This window comes from Nannospalax galili, unplaced genomic scaffold, assembly GCF_000622305.1.
Source record: "Nannospalax galili isolate Female #2095 unplaced genomic scaffold, S.galili_v1.0 scaffold39, whole genome shotgun sequence".
NCBI classification, from domain to species: Eukaryota; Metazoa; Chordata; class Mammalia; order Rodentia; family Spalacidae; genus Nannospalax; species Nannospalax galili.
The window spans coordinates 3,040,934-3,053,758 of NW_008346683.1; positions in this window are offsets into that span (position 1 = coordinate 3,040,934).

A 12,825-nucleotide genomic window follows, 5' to 3' on the forward strand; every position below is an offset into this window, starting at 1 on the left:
TGTTGGCTCACCTGCACACAGGACCCACACAGTTGATTCACCTGCACACAGGACCCACACAGTTGATTCACCTGCACACAGGACCCACACAGTTGGTTCAACAACATTTCTGCTGGGAATCTATACCCATCCCAGACATTTAATACTTAGGAGGATTTGCACACAGCTTGATTCCTTTTCTTATGACTATTAAGATCAACATTCGATATTCCTACCTTTGGAAGGTCAGGAATGTCATCTACCAAAGTGAGAGAAAGTGCCAGACTCATCTCTACATTCCACAGTGGGCAGGCAAAGAGTCTTCACCATCCCTGGCCTAGCAATCTACCCTCTAAACACAAAGCTCCACTGATTCTCAGAAATGTCTGTTTATTCAGTGATCCATGAAGGCTCTGTCACACCAGGCTAGTCATTGTCAGATTCTAAAATCCCAGGAATGCCTGATAGGGATGTGTTCCACAACCAAGGGCAGTTTGTAAGCCAAAAGAGATTCTGAGCCTGAGAGCTTCATCAACTGAGTTATTTGAACATAACATGAATTGATGGAGACCATCTCTTTAAGCCTGCCCATTAACAACAGGTCTGCCTTGGACATTTTAGTTCTGTTCAGATCTGCCTGTGACCAATTACAACTACCATCTGTTAAATTCCGTGCTAGTGAACTAAAATGGTTGCTTCCATCTCCAAACTCCCGTGAGTAGAGAGATTCTTGTGTTAATACACATAGAAGCAAATCAGTGAGAATAAGCGATTGGTAGAGCTACAAATGAAACTTATTTTGTAACTGATTTATGGCTGTGGTGGTTAGGAGTAACGTAAGCATGGTGAATGGAGGCGGCAACTGTTAGACAAATTAGACAGGAGACTCTGTCTGCTGGCCTCCTACAGAATTCCTTCATCCACTGGAGATTGACCACCCTCCCTTAGAGTCCAAGCCTTTTCACAGGACTGCATCATGTAGGCCTGAACCACACTGGATAGCACAGGCAATGGTAAGTCTGAGACTGGGGAACAGGGCAAAATAAACGTGCCGAGGAATACACATGTTCTCATCTGCAACAGAGCATAAGGCAGGTATCATCTCCATTTTAAAGGTAAGGAAATAGGTGTTCAGGCTAATGAAGCGCCCTCTATGGCTTCCACGTCCACTGTTTCAATTGTTCTGTTTCCTGGGGATTTGGGTAAACACAAGATGTTAGAATTTGTTTTTGAAAGGACCTTAATACTAAGAATAGGCCTAGTCATTGGGAATTGATCTTTCTCCCCTACCAGCACTTCTCAAACCTTCACATGTGTATGAATCACTTACTAGGACCTCATTAACGTCAGATTCACCCAGTAGACCCCAAGGTGCTGCACTGCTAACAACCCCCATGGTCCTGAAGCGGCTGGTGCGGGAACCACACATCTTGTAGCCTCTTCGTATTTTTGACAGTCAGCTTATTTCCAAACGTTTGCGAAACTCTGACATCAGGGCTAGCATTCCCCAGATACTCCAGAAAACCTCCATTTAAGCAAGTGATAGGGCCACTTTTTACAGATAGATACTGCAATTAAACTGGCGATAACTCCAAAATGAAGAAGAAAAAACCAGCTAAATCATAGTCCTGCCATCAAGGAGCCCCAGAGTCATGATGAATAGCAAAGTCTTAGGGTGGAAGAGGGTACAATACAGCCTGGAGATGAGAGGAAGGCTTCCGAGACCAATGGCACCTACTGAAGAAAAACTTATTGTGACACTTTTTAAATGATATGGAGGACTTTATTCAAGACTGTTGCAGTAATAAAGAAGAACGATGGGTCTCTACTTCAGATACAGTAGACAGCTGGGTATTTATAGCCAACAAGCTGAGTCAGGGGATCCAGGGACAGAAAACGTACCAAGAGGAGACACCAAGGGTAAGAGGTTCTTACTACATCAACTTAACAGGATCCCTTTTTTCCAAATTTATTTTTAAGTGGCAGGTAAAATTGTATGTATTTATCACATGTGGCAATGTTTTGATGCACATACACAAAACGTGTAACATAGATTTGAGGTATCACATGTAGAAAGGTTAAGACTAGCTAATTACCATAAGCATGACCTTACAAGTCATCATTACCGTCAGCATGCTGTATATAGTAGCACTCTCAAATTCAACAGGGCTCTTGCTGAAAACAGACCAAGGACTTAGAGAATGAAGGAATCAACCATATAATAGAGGGGAAGAGATTCTCCTAAACTCATTTAGCAGGTTTCTTGTCAAAACTGAACTTAGCAGACTGCATGAAGACAGGACTTGAAGATTAGACTTGGTCAGAAGGAAGGCAAAGATTTTGTCCCACCTGAAAGAGTCAGTCACTGAGCTGAAGAACCTGATTTTGAGAGAGGCTCACTCAGTATAAGAGCACTGGAACTGCCTGGTTTTTCTTGATACTGTATTTTCCTCATGAGTATGCTCAGAATTAGGCCCTTGTCCCATGGGTTCTAAGATCCTTTATCTTCAGGTTAAGCTCAGCTTGTAAATGTTAAGTCAAGACTCATCTCTGAATCTGAGTTTCCATGTTCGTGATGTATAGTACAAGCTTCGGTGTTTGTAGATACAGACTCAGTTTCATTTTCGATATGTAATTATGAAAAGAAGCACTTGCTAATCCTTGCTGTGCCTCTGTTCTAAGCAGTTTACATTGACTGGGTTAGTTCAAGTAGTAATCTAAGGTAGGTACCTTATTGCTCAGCCCATTCACAAAGGGGAAATTGAGGTATAGAGAGGATAAGTAACTTGTCCAAGTTCCCATGGCAAGCAGGAGAGCTGGGGTTTGAAGCAAACAAGCTGACTTCATAGTTGACATTCTTTCTCAGGTGAACGGCATGCAACTCAACATTCCTCATTGTGTATTTACTCTCTTTGGAGAGAGTATTAGTTCTCCATTGCTTTGTACCAAATTACCACAGACTAGACAGCCTAAAAGCATTTAGTACTTCACAGTTTTCATGGATCAGGAGTCCAGGTGGGAGTTATCTGAGATGGCTACTGAGACTCACAAGACTACAGTCAAAGGCCACGTTATAGCTTTCATCTGGACCTTGAGGTCCTTTTCCAAGATCACTGCTTAGGGGGAATTCAGTTCCCCTCCTTGTGATCGCAGGACTTGGGCTTGTGATCGCAGGGCTTGGTTTCTTGCTGGATGTTTGCCCAAGGCTAATCTCAGCTACAGGAGGATATCGGAGACTCCCTGCCAAGTGTGCTGTCCGCCACAGAGCATCTCATTTCTTCAGAGCCAGCAGAGCTTCTCCCTTCGGCCTGTTGAGACAGTCTTTTAACATGGTCATGGTGTGATGTGCCTTCATACTTGAAGGTTCTGCCCACCCTCAAGAGGAAGGGATTATACAGGGCATAGGAATCTGAAAACCCTCCCCAAATTCTGAGTGCCACAATGGAGAATTCAGATTGGAAATTGTGGTCCAAGAATGGATTTCTGCAGTATTGGCATTGCCCCTGAGAAAGAATGGGATAGTTGGTTATCATGCTGACTGACAGGTATGAAGCACCAGGATTGGGGATCAATTCAGGATGCCAAAAGAGGTGACACTTGAGGTTAATGTTTTAGGAGTTAGGACTAGAGGCCCTCTAACAGAAGGAACAGTGATCTTATCTATGTGATGTTTCTGGCTAGTCCCTGTTCAGGAAGGCTGTGGACAAGAATTAAATGAGGCTTGTTTTTCCTGCTTGAACAAAGAAGGAATTTCATTATGAAGTTTCAGCCACGAGTGCAGTCGGACACATAGATGAACATGCCTGTGTCTTTCCACAGCATCAGAGTTTATTGAATAGCGATAAACTCATAAGGTACTGCAGTTTCATTGGCAACAATTTGCCAGATAGCCCTGCTTTCCTTGATAGCCCTGGTCAAAGCAAACTAGTGCTTTTATTCCAATTTTAATTACTAACTAACTTTCAGAGCACACCTTATACATCACAGAGTCAAAATGTGTGTGTGTGCATGTGTGTTACAGAACTGTTGCAAAGAATTAAGAATCCTGGGTGCTGGAGAGATGGCTCAGTGGTTAAGAGTACTGGCTGCTTTTGCAGAGGACCCAGGTTCGGTTCCCAGCACCTACATATCAGCTAACAACTGTCCATAATTCTAGTTTCAGGTGATCTGATGCCATCTTTTGACCTCCGCGGGCATTGTATGACGGGGTGCCCTTACATGCATTCAGGCAATATACACATAAAATAATAAAAAAAAAATTTTTTTTTAAAAAGATTAAGAATTCACAGCAGAATTCAATGTGCTTCAGAGGCCTGAGTGTAAGAACACTGATAGAGATGCAAATAGAGGGAGGGAGATGGTAATGAACCTGCTGGAATGAACCTGCAGAATCAGGCAGTCAGCGGGGTTATAGCTGAGTTTCAGGAGCAAGGTTAAGAGCTGGACCTAGTTCAGACAAGCGAACATGGAGCTGGACAGAGAACAGGTGCAGACAAGCAAACAGGAAGATGGGCAGATGGCAGTTCAACCGTGGGGACAACCTAACTGGAGCCCCTGGGGAAGTCCTTTCTCTGTCGGTCAGACTGGATGGTCGGATGACTGGTTGGCGGGGTGTCACCATCTCTAGGCATCCACTTCTTTATGGGGTCTAGGTGAGGGCGATCCGTCCTTTCCTTGGTCGTGTGTCTGACAAGTTTGTGGGTCCGGTTTTCCTGATATGATTTTAATACATCCATTTGCCTGTACAGTTCCAAGTCACCTTGATAAATTTATAGGGTGATTCCCTCTCTGCAATCAGGAATGTCATTTACAACTCTTGCCACATGGACTGTGTTGGACAGATGGTGCCATTCACATGTCCACTCAGGTGCAGAGTCATCCTCCATCCCCAAAATGTGATTTTTTTTTTAAATTGCTTGTAAAATAGCCTTTCAGCACAAGGCACAGTCTGAAGAAAACCCTGGCTTACACACTATGGAGTAACTTAGGGCACAGCCTGATCGCAACAACTTCATACGTGTGTGGCCTGCGCTTTGATCATATCCACCTTCTGTCACCTCTCTCATCCCCCCTCCCTGTTTCCACGTCTACATTCCTAGCAATCTCTTTTACGTCCATGCCCTTTGCCCCGTGGATTCCACATCCAAGAGAAAACAAGACTTGTTTTATGAGTCTGACATACTTCACTTAATGTGATGATTTCCAAGTGCATCCATTCTCTTGCAAACAACATAATTTCATTGTTTATACCTGCGTAAAGCTCCATTCTCTCTCTCTGTATAGATATTACATCACATTGTCTTTATCCATTTATTCATTGATAGATGCCTAGGCTGATTCCACAACTTTGCTGCAGGTTAAGCATTACAGCAATTCATGTTTATGTTAGTTGATGCATAGAATGGATGTGACAGATTTTGATGTCGTCTGAGGGTCACCATGTTCTGAGTTCTATAAATCCAAAGAAAGGTTATTTAGCAGTAACATCTTATTCACTTAGGTGTAGCTTTTCCTTAGGATTTAAAATGCTGGGCAAAGGGAAGGGAAATCATTTTGCACGGGCCAACTCCCCAAAGGAGCAACAAACCACTGTTTGAAAGCCAGTTAGCATCTCTCCCTTAGGTAGCTCAGTTGCCAAAAACAGAAACAAATCCTCCTCCTCTCTTAGGGTTTCTGTGAAGATTAAATGAGTTATCGTGCGTGTTTACTACACTTTACACCCTTTAAACACCCCGTCAGTACCTGGCACTGTTTACTACAGAATCTTTCCTTTATCTGTTGTTTCCTTTTCCTACTCGGCACCAGTGCTCCTCTGGGAAAAGAAAGCGGAGAGTTTATCCATTAGGAACATCCCTAAAAGTATCCCTCTGGGGGTATTTCCCTAAAGAGCTGGGAACAAACATCACAGCTAAATGCTCCAAGTGGTTGCTACACAATGTGATTCTCTCTGTAGCCAGTGAATAAATCACCTGAGAGACAAGGAGACTGGGGCTGCAAAGAGGGTGGGCACTCGAAGGAAGGAGCAGAGAAATAATTTCTTGTGGCGCGAGGAGTTAGTCCCTTTAGGAAGTAGGACCAGGCCCATGGTGGGTCACAAACTAGTCACCTGTGACCACTCTCCTGATTGGATCACACTCCAGTTGGGCCATGGGAGCACGCACAAGGCTTGTGGACTCCTTACTGGCTTGGCCCACAATTTGCTCAGAATCAACCAATCTCAAGAAAGATTACTTCAACCACTGTCCAGTTCTTGTCACAAGACCCACAGAAAAACACTGGACAGGGCGTTGTGGGTGTTTCTGCCTCAGATCCCCTGTCACTCTCTGGAGTTTTCCTCATTTTTTCTTAGAAAATCTGCTTTGGTCACTTTACAGAGTCTTGTTTGTGTTTTCTTGTTCTCTGGGAGTATGAGCCGGCAAACTCAGAAGCCACTGGCTCAGGTGGCTTTGGTGACTGTGACTGCCTACCAGCCATGCTTCTCAGAGGTAAGCTCACCAAGAACAAGAAAGGCTCCATCGCTCTCAGAGGACGCACACCCAGGACTCAACTCTGTACACACTTCACTATCCTGACTGACGTCACTTCTGTAATTCACCCCAATGAGCTAGAGTCAAGGGCACAGTTTTGCATTGATTTGGGGCTTATTGCTGCAGTTGCTGATTTTTCTTTTTAATGTCTTGGTTTTCTTTTTCATACTTTTTATAAAAGAAACAAGATTTTCACAAGCTTTCTTTCTGAGAGCCATTTTGTATTAGAATATGGGACACAGGAAAATGGCCCAAGTGTCTTTACCAAAGGCATGTCAGTTTTTAGATAAAGCAATGGGGGGGGGAGAGATTATGTAAAAAATAATGACACTGATTTGTGAATAGTAGAGCAGTGTGGTGGGAATAATCATTCCACAGTAAACTGTGGACATATAAAAAGGTTGAGACAAAAGAAAACATATAAAGACAAAAATGAAGCCAGGTGGTAGCACATTCCTGTAATCCCAGGATCTGACACACAGAAAGGACATAAAATGATAAAATGAGGATGACTGGACTGGGAAGATGGCTCAGTGGGTAAAGCACTTGCCACACAAGTGTGAGGACCTGAGTTTGAATCCCCAGCACCTACATAAATGGCCTGATAGCATGAAGTCCTATAGGCGAGCGCGCGCTGGGCTCTCGGGGTCCCTGCGCGCACTCCCCAAATGGCATGGCGGGTCCACAGACTCCCCCGCCGTGCGTCTGGAGGATGGCAGGTCTGGCCCCGCAAGCTTCTCCAGAGGGCCGCGTCCTGTGGCACCGCGGCTCGTGTCTCCTGGATGCAGCGGCTGGCCGCGGCTTTTGGTGGTGAAAGTTCCTCCGCTGCTGGAGCGTTGTCCAGCCGAATCCCACCCTTAATTCACCCGTGTACCTTCCTCAGGAAGCGAGGTCCACTGGCCACTAGACCGCGCGGGAAGAGTACGAGGATAGCGAAAGCTAGGAATGTCCGCAAGTCGGTAATGGAGGAATGCTGCCCCCCGCGGAGACTAGATTGCAGGCAGGAGACACAGACTCAGTCTACAGCTCTTTATTCCAAGTCTCAGTGACCCAGTGATCCTGCTCTAGTTCCAGCTCCGCTTCTAGCCCCCAATATTGAGAGAAGACTAGGATATTTATACCATGGGGGTAGTGGTAAAAGCTTTGGCTGTTAGATACTTTGTGAGGCATTCTATTTACATATGGAAGTGGGTTTCTGCCAGACTGCTGACTACCTGAAAAATCACACAGGAAGGCATGGTATTCCTGGAGCCAGAGGCCATGTTTATGTTTAGAGCATTTGTGGCGGGCACTTCAAAAGGAGTCAGGAAGGATGCCAGGTACTCTGCTGAAAGGAGTCTCAGCACATGATTCCGAGCTGCATGAGCTGTCCGGACGTGAAGGGACTTCTACTTCACAGCAGGGGCCCCCAACAAAGTCCCACCTTTAATCCCAGCATTCAAGATGGGGGTGGGGGGCAGTTCCCAGAGCAAACTGGCTAAGGTATCCAAAACAGCAAGCTGTGGGTTCAAGTGAGAGATCCTGCCTCAGTGTACAAGTTGGAGAGTGATCAAGGAGGACATCCAGTGTCAACTTCTGACCTCCTTACACATGCACACATGATCCAGGCACACACACACGCATGCACATACATATGTAAAAAAGGAAGATCACATCAAACATTTTGAAACAATTCTCGGGCACAATAATTAGTAGTAAAGGGGTGCCAGCCCAAGTGTCATCAGACCAAGGGTCCGAGAGAGTCTCGGTCATTGGAAAAAGACTTCAAGGATAGACAGAGAAGATTCAGTGAGCACAGGTTTATCAGCATAAAGTAAAACATACACTCCAAAGCCAGAGAGAGCAGACAGGCTTGAGGAGGGGACACTGACCCAAGAGTCTTCACCAGGCAGGTTTTTGTTAGAGGCTTTGTGGAAATTGACATCCTCTGAAATTGTGAGGAATTCTAGAATGAGGTTCACACACTGTAGCTCCTTCCCCTACATTAAGTGGGGAAATTTTTTACCCTGAATAGCCTGACTGGGACTGTCAGTGTACATATGACAAGGGGCACCAGCAGTGCCAAGCCAGGATGTTATGGTTCATTTTTGCTTTTTCTTATCAAGTCCCATGACGTTTTCAGGCAGTTGTTTCCTGGCTCCCGTCTTGCCTCCCACATCATCCCCTCTTAAGGAGAGCAGACTGTTACGTGCTTACAAGGGAGTCAAAGATCCCTTCCTCAGAAGCTGTTTCCTGCTGACGAAGGCCATTGGCCCTTTCAGTTTCATGACCAGAGTACCTGGATGAGAACAGTGTAAAGGTTAGGAATTATAGGCCAAAAGGGGTCAACCGCTTCATTAACTGCTCAAAGGTCTTATACTGAGTTGTAATCTCTATTATATTTTCCTGCCAGAAAGATGTGGGAGTTACATGGAGATTAGCAAGGACCAATTCAATCATACTTGAAGTTAATTAATGGCTGAAGCCCCATCCTTGGTTCTGGCTTTATAGAGTGTTACTTTTATGTGGGAAAGAAACTTCCAGCTTCCAAGGACAGCTGAAAGGGGCCACCTGGGTGGCTTTTCCTGGGACTGTGATATGCCCCATGTTTTGGGGTATTGCTTCTTCGAATATCTCATCATTCACTATAGGAGGGTATTGTTCACATCCAGCTGTGCTTGCATGTAAAAACTCTCACCCCAATAAGGGAGTGGGTCAACCAGGCATGACCAAAAAATGGATGGGCAACTATGCAGTTATCACAGACAGAGAGAGGTGGAGTGAAACATTTATGTGGAAGCTTCCCCTTCAATCTCCATAAGAGTGCAGATTCTGGAAGGCTAGAGTCCAGAGTGAGGTAGCAAAGGTGAGAAATGAGCACCCGCCACACCCTTAAAGACGCAGGAAGCCTTTCCAGACGTCTGGAGTCACTCAGTCTCCCTCCCTCCCAAGGCAGAAGGGAGAGGCAACTTGGTCAGAAAGGACTCACAGTCAACCTTTCAGGTCTCATCCCAGTTCCCCTCCAAACTGAGGGCAATCCTGTTTCCAGTGTCTCATTTGTTTGCAAGGGGCTGTGGCATTTTTCGGTGGTTATCGTCTTTGAAGACATGCCTTGCTTCTTACTATTACAGTATGCCTCAATTCCCAGTGTTTGGGGAGAATTTCCTGAATGGATCAGAGGTGTCATGACCTTTTAAAAACTTGCCTTGTCCCCTACCTAGTCTTTGGTTTCATGTTGTGCGACTTCCTGGAGTGAGGTGAACAACGTCCACTTATCCCAGAAAGGGCACAGACAACAGACCAAATAACAATTCTGGGGAAGTCCAACTTGGGAAGCATTGAGGGAGGGTACTGGTGTTTCTTGGAGGCATATCATGGAGGGGTCACTTACAGAAGCACGGGTCACACAAAGGCAGTGATGTCACTGAAGAACCTGTCCCAGTGTCCCAGCATCCCAGCATTGGTGATGACTCACAGAAGCTGCGTCCCTGGAGCTCCCTACATGACTTGCAGGCTGCCTGGCTAGTCAGAGTCTTTTCTCTTCAGCAATTACTACTGATTATGTGACCTTGGGGAGTAGCATTGTGAATCCTGTAAGTTTCAGGAACTTTCTGAGACTTGAAAGTTGTTTACTTCTTGGGTCTGAATGGGCCTCTCTGCAGGGTGGAATATTTCAATTCAGAAGACATTGCTACATGTACACCGTCATGTCTGAGCAGCTCCACCTTTCTTCCTCTACTTGATCTAAGTTGTTAGAGACTGAGAAGACCACAGCTAACAGAAGCCCTTAAGGGCCTAGAACCACTTTTGATGCTTTTTTCCATATCTCCCATATAGGACCAACTGTCTAATGAAGTAAGTACCCAGCATAGTAAAGCCCCCTGGGGAAGGATGGTCAATAGCAGTACATTTCCTGAAAACCCCTATTACTTCTCCATGGAAAAGAATAGAATTCTCATCTAGGCCTTGGCTCACCTCCTTGACTTTATCCTTTATTAACTTTATGTTGGTGCATCTTTTCATTCTTTCCATCAGGAAATGTATCGTCCATTCTACCCTAATCCTACTACTTGGTAGTCATGGTGTCACAGTTGGGATCTACCCATGGAACTGCCTGACCCTGGGTAGGGACAGGAGGGTGACTGATAAAAACACAAATTATGAAATTCTCAAAGAATTAATAAAAATAGCTTAAAAGCACATATGAGGAAAAGGCAAAAAAAAAAAAAAAAAAAAAAAAAAAAAAGGAATTGAGATTAATGGTGTATTGTTAGCTGAGGTGAATGGTGGCATGCGGTCCAGATGTGGATTTTCCTCATTAGGGACAGAGTTACCAATTAGTCTTTCTGAATACAAAGGACATGTTTACATCCCCGAATTCTTAGGTCTTCAGAAAAGTGATCCCATCTTTCCCTGCATTGCCTTATGTCAGAATTTGAGGAGACATGGATCTTCATGGCATTTCCAACTTTAGTGGCCACCTGCTGGAAGGAGGTTGAAGCTGACTGGGAAGGCTTAGTTCTAGTAAGAATGGATGGAGAGGCTTATGGAGCAGCTGTTTCAGAGCCCGGGAAGGAGCTGCCACCGATGAGTGGGCTTACGGTGGTCTTATGCCTGTGGTGTGTGGGGATTGAAACGGGGGAGCTGGATCATACTGCAGTGCCAGTTCTACAGAACAGTGATAGCACAGGTCAGGTTTGTCTTGCAGAGCCACACATCTCTGGACATGGTACACCTGCACCATTTATTTTGTGTGTCCATCAAAGAGCTCAAGCTGAAAGATACTACTGCAATTTAAGAGCTCATTTTTTCCAGGTGTGGTCACACACCTTTCATCCCAGCACTCTGGAGGCAGAGGCAAGCAGATCTCTGTGAAATCGAGGCCAGTCTGGTCTACATAGTGAGCTCCAGGTCAGCTGGGGCTACAGGGAGACCCTGTCTCAAACACAAAACAAATTCCATTTTTAGGCCAAATTTCTCTATCTTCCTATTCGTATTGGGGCTAAACTACATTACAGAAATGAATTAAAATGTTCTTGAGTGAGTCTGTAGACAGACAGTTGCATCCAATATTTGAGAAGGCATCCCAGAGGGGAGTTTTGGAAACTGATGGAGAACCTCCCATGGCTTTTAAGAAACAAAAGGAAGGAGTGTAACTAGGGGAGGCTGGGAAGCTAAGGGAAAAGGTCCAGTAGCCTAAAACCTCAACCGAGGCTCTTGGCTGCTAAGGAGGGAACACAGGTCCCCTCAGCTGATATCCCATTGGCCCCAGTGCCCTGGGATTTGTGTTCCAGCCTGGCATTGGCTGTCCCGGGGCTCAGGACCTTCCTGAGTCTTCCTGAGTCTTCCAAAGCTTGACAATACAGAGTAAAGTCTCCCAGATGCTGCATCCCTGACTTTTAAGACCCCATTCTTCCCAGTGGAAGCTATTAGCCAACTGAAAGCACACTCCTGCCCTCAAGGATGGAACTCAAGCCTAGAGAGTTCTGCTTTCAGACTCCCACTAATATTGGACTGCCAGAAGTTTCCAATTAGTCCAAGTTGGGCTAACAAAGGTAGTGTTACACTTTGTTAATTGACAAGAACATACTAAGTAATACACAGGTAACTTGGGTCCTATTGTTTTTAGACGAGAACACCAAGAAGAAATTCCCAGTGTAGTGCAGGAAATGAACACAGGCAGAGCACCACAACCAGGCATGAGGACAGAAATGAGGGCCAGGAGCAAGGCTGGCTGGGGAGGCACCTGCTGTCCACTGACAGCCTAAAGGGAATCATTTTAACAATGATATCTGACAGTGATGTTTTAGAAGTTGTTTTCCTTAATGGGGTACTATCCCCACCACTTAACATTATGCCTAGCACATAACAGGTGCTCAATAAATATTTCTTGCAACATGTCATGACAGCTAAAGATTCAGACTCAAGAAAAGTCCTTGTTCTGAATCTCAAGATGGTCCATTTCTAGATGTTTATTGCAGCTCTCTCTCTCATCTGCACAGTGATGACATTAAGAGTTCATACTGTCCTGGCTAAGACGTTTACATGACAGCAATCCTGGGAGATAGCAAGGGCATGACCATGCGTGTGCATGCACACATACACACACATACACACCCACACACACCCCACAAACACATACAGCGTTGATTCTTTCCCTTTTTATTGTCCTGTGGCTTCCTTCACTTTCCATTATGGCTCTGTGGGAGAAGGGAGAAAGGAAGGGAAGGTCTTCAGGGACGGTTCTGAGGACAACTGTTCACGGGAGGGAAAGAAGGAAGGATTGGACAGCGAGAGTCTTGGGAGAGCAGGGATCGGGGTACAGAAACACCAGGAAGTA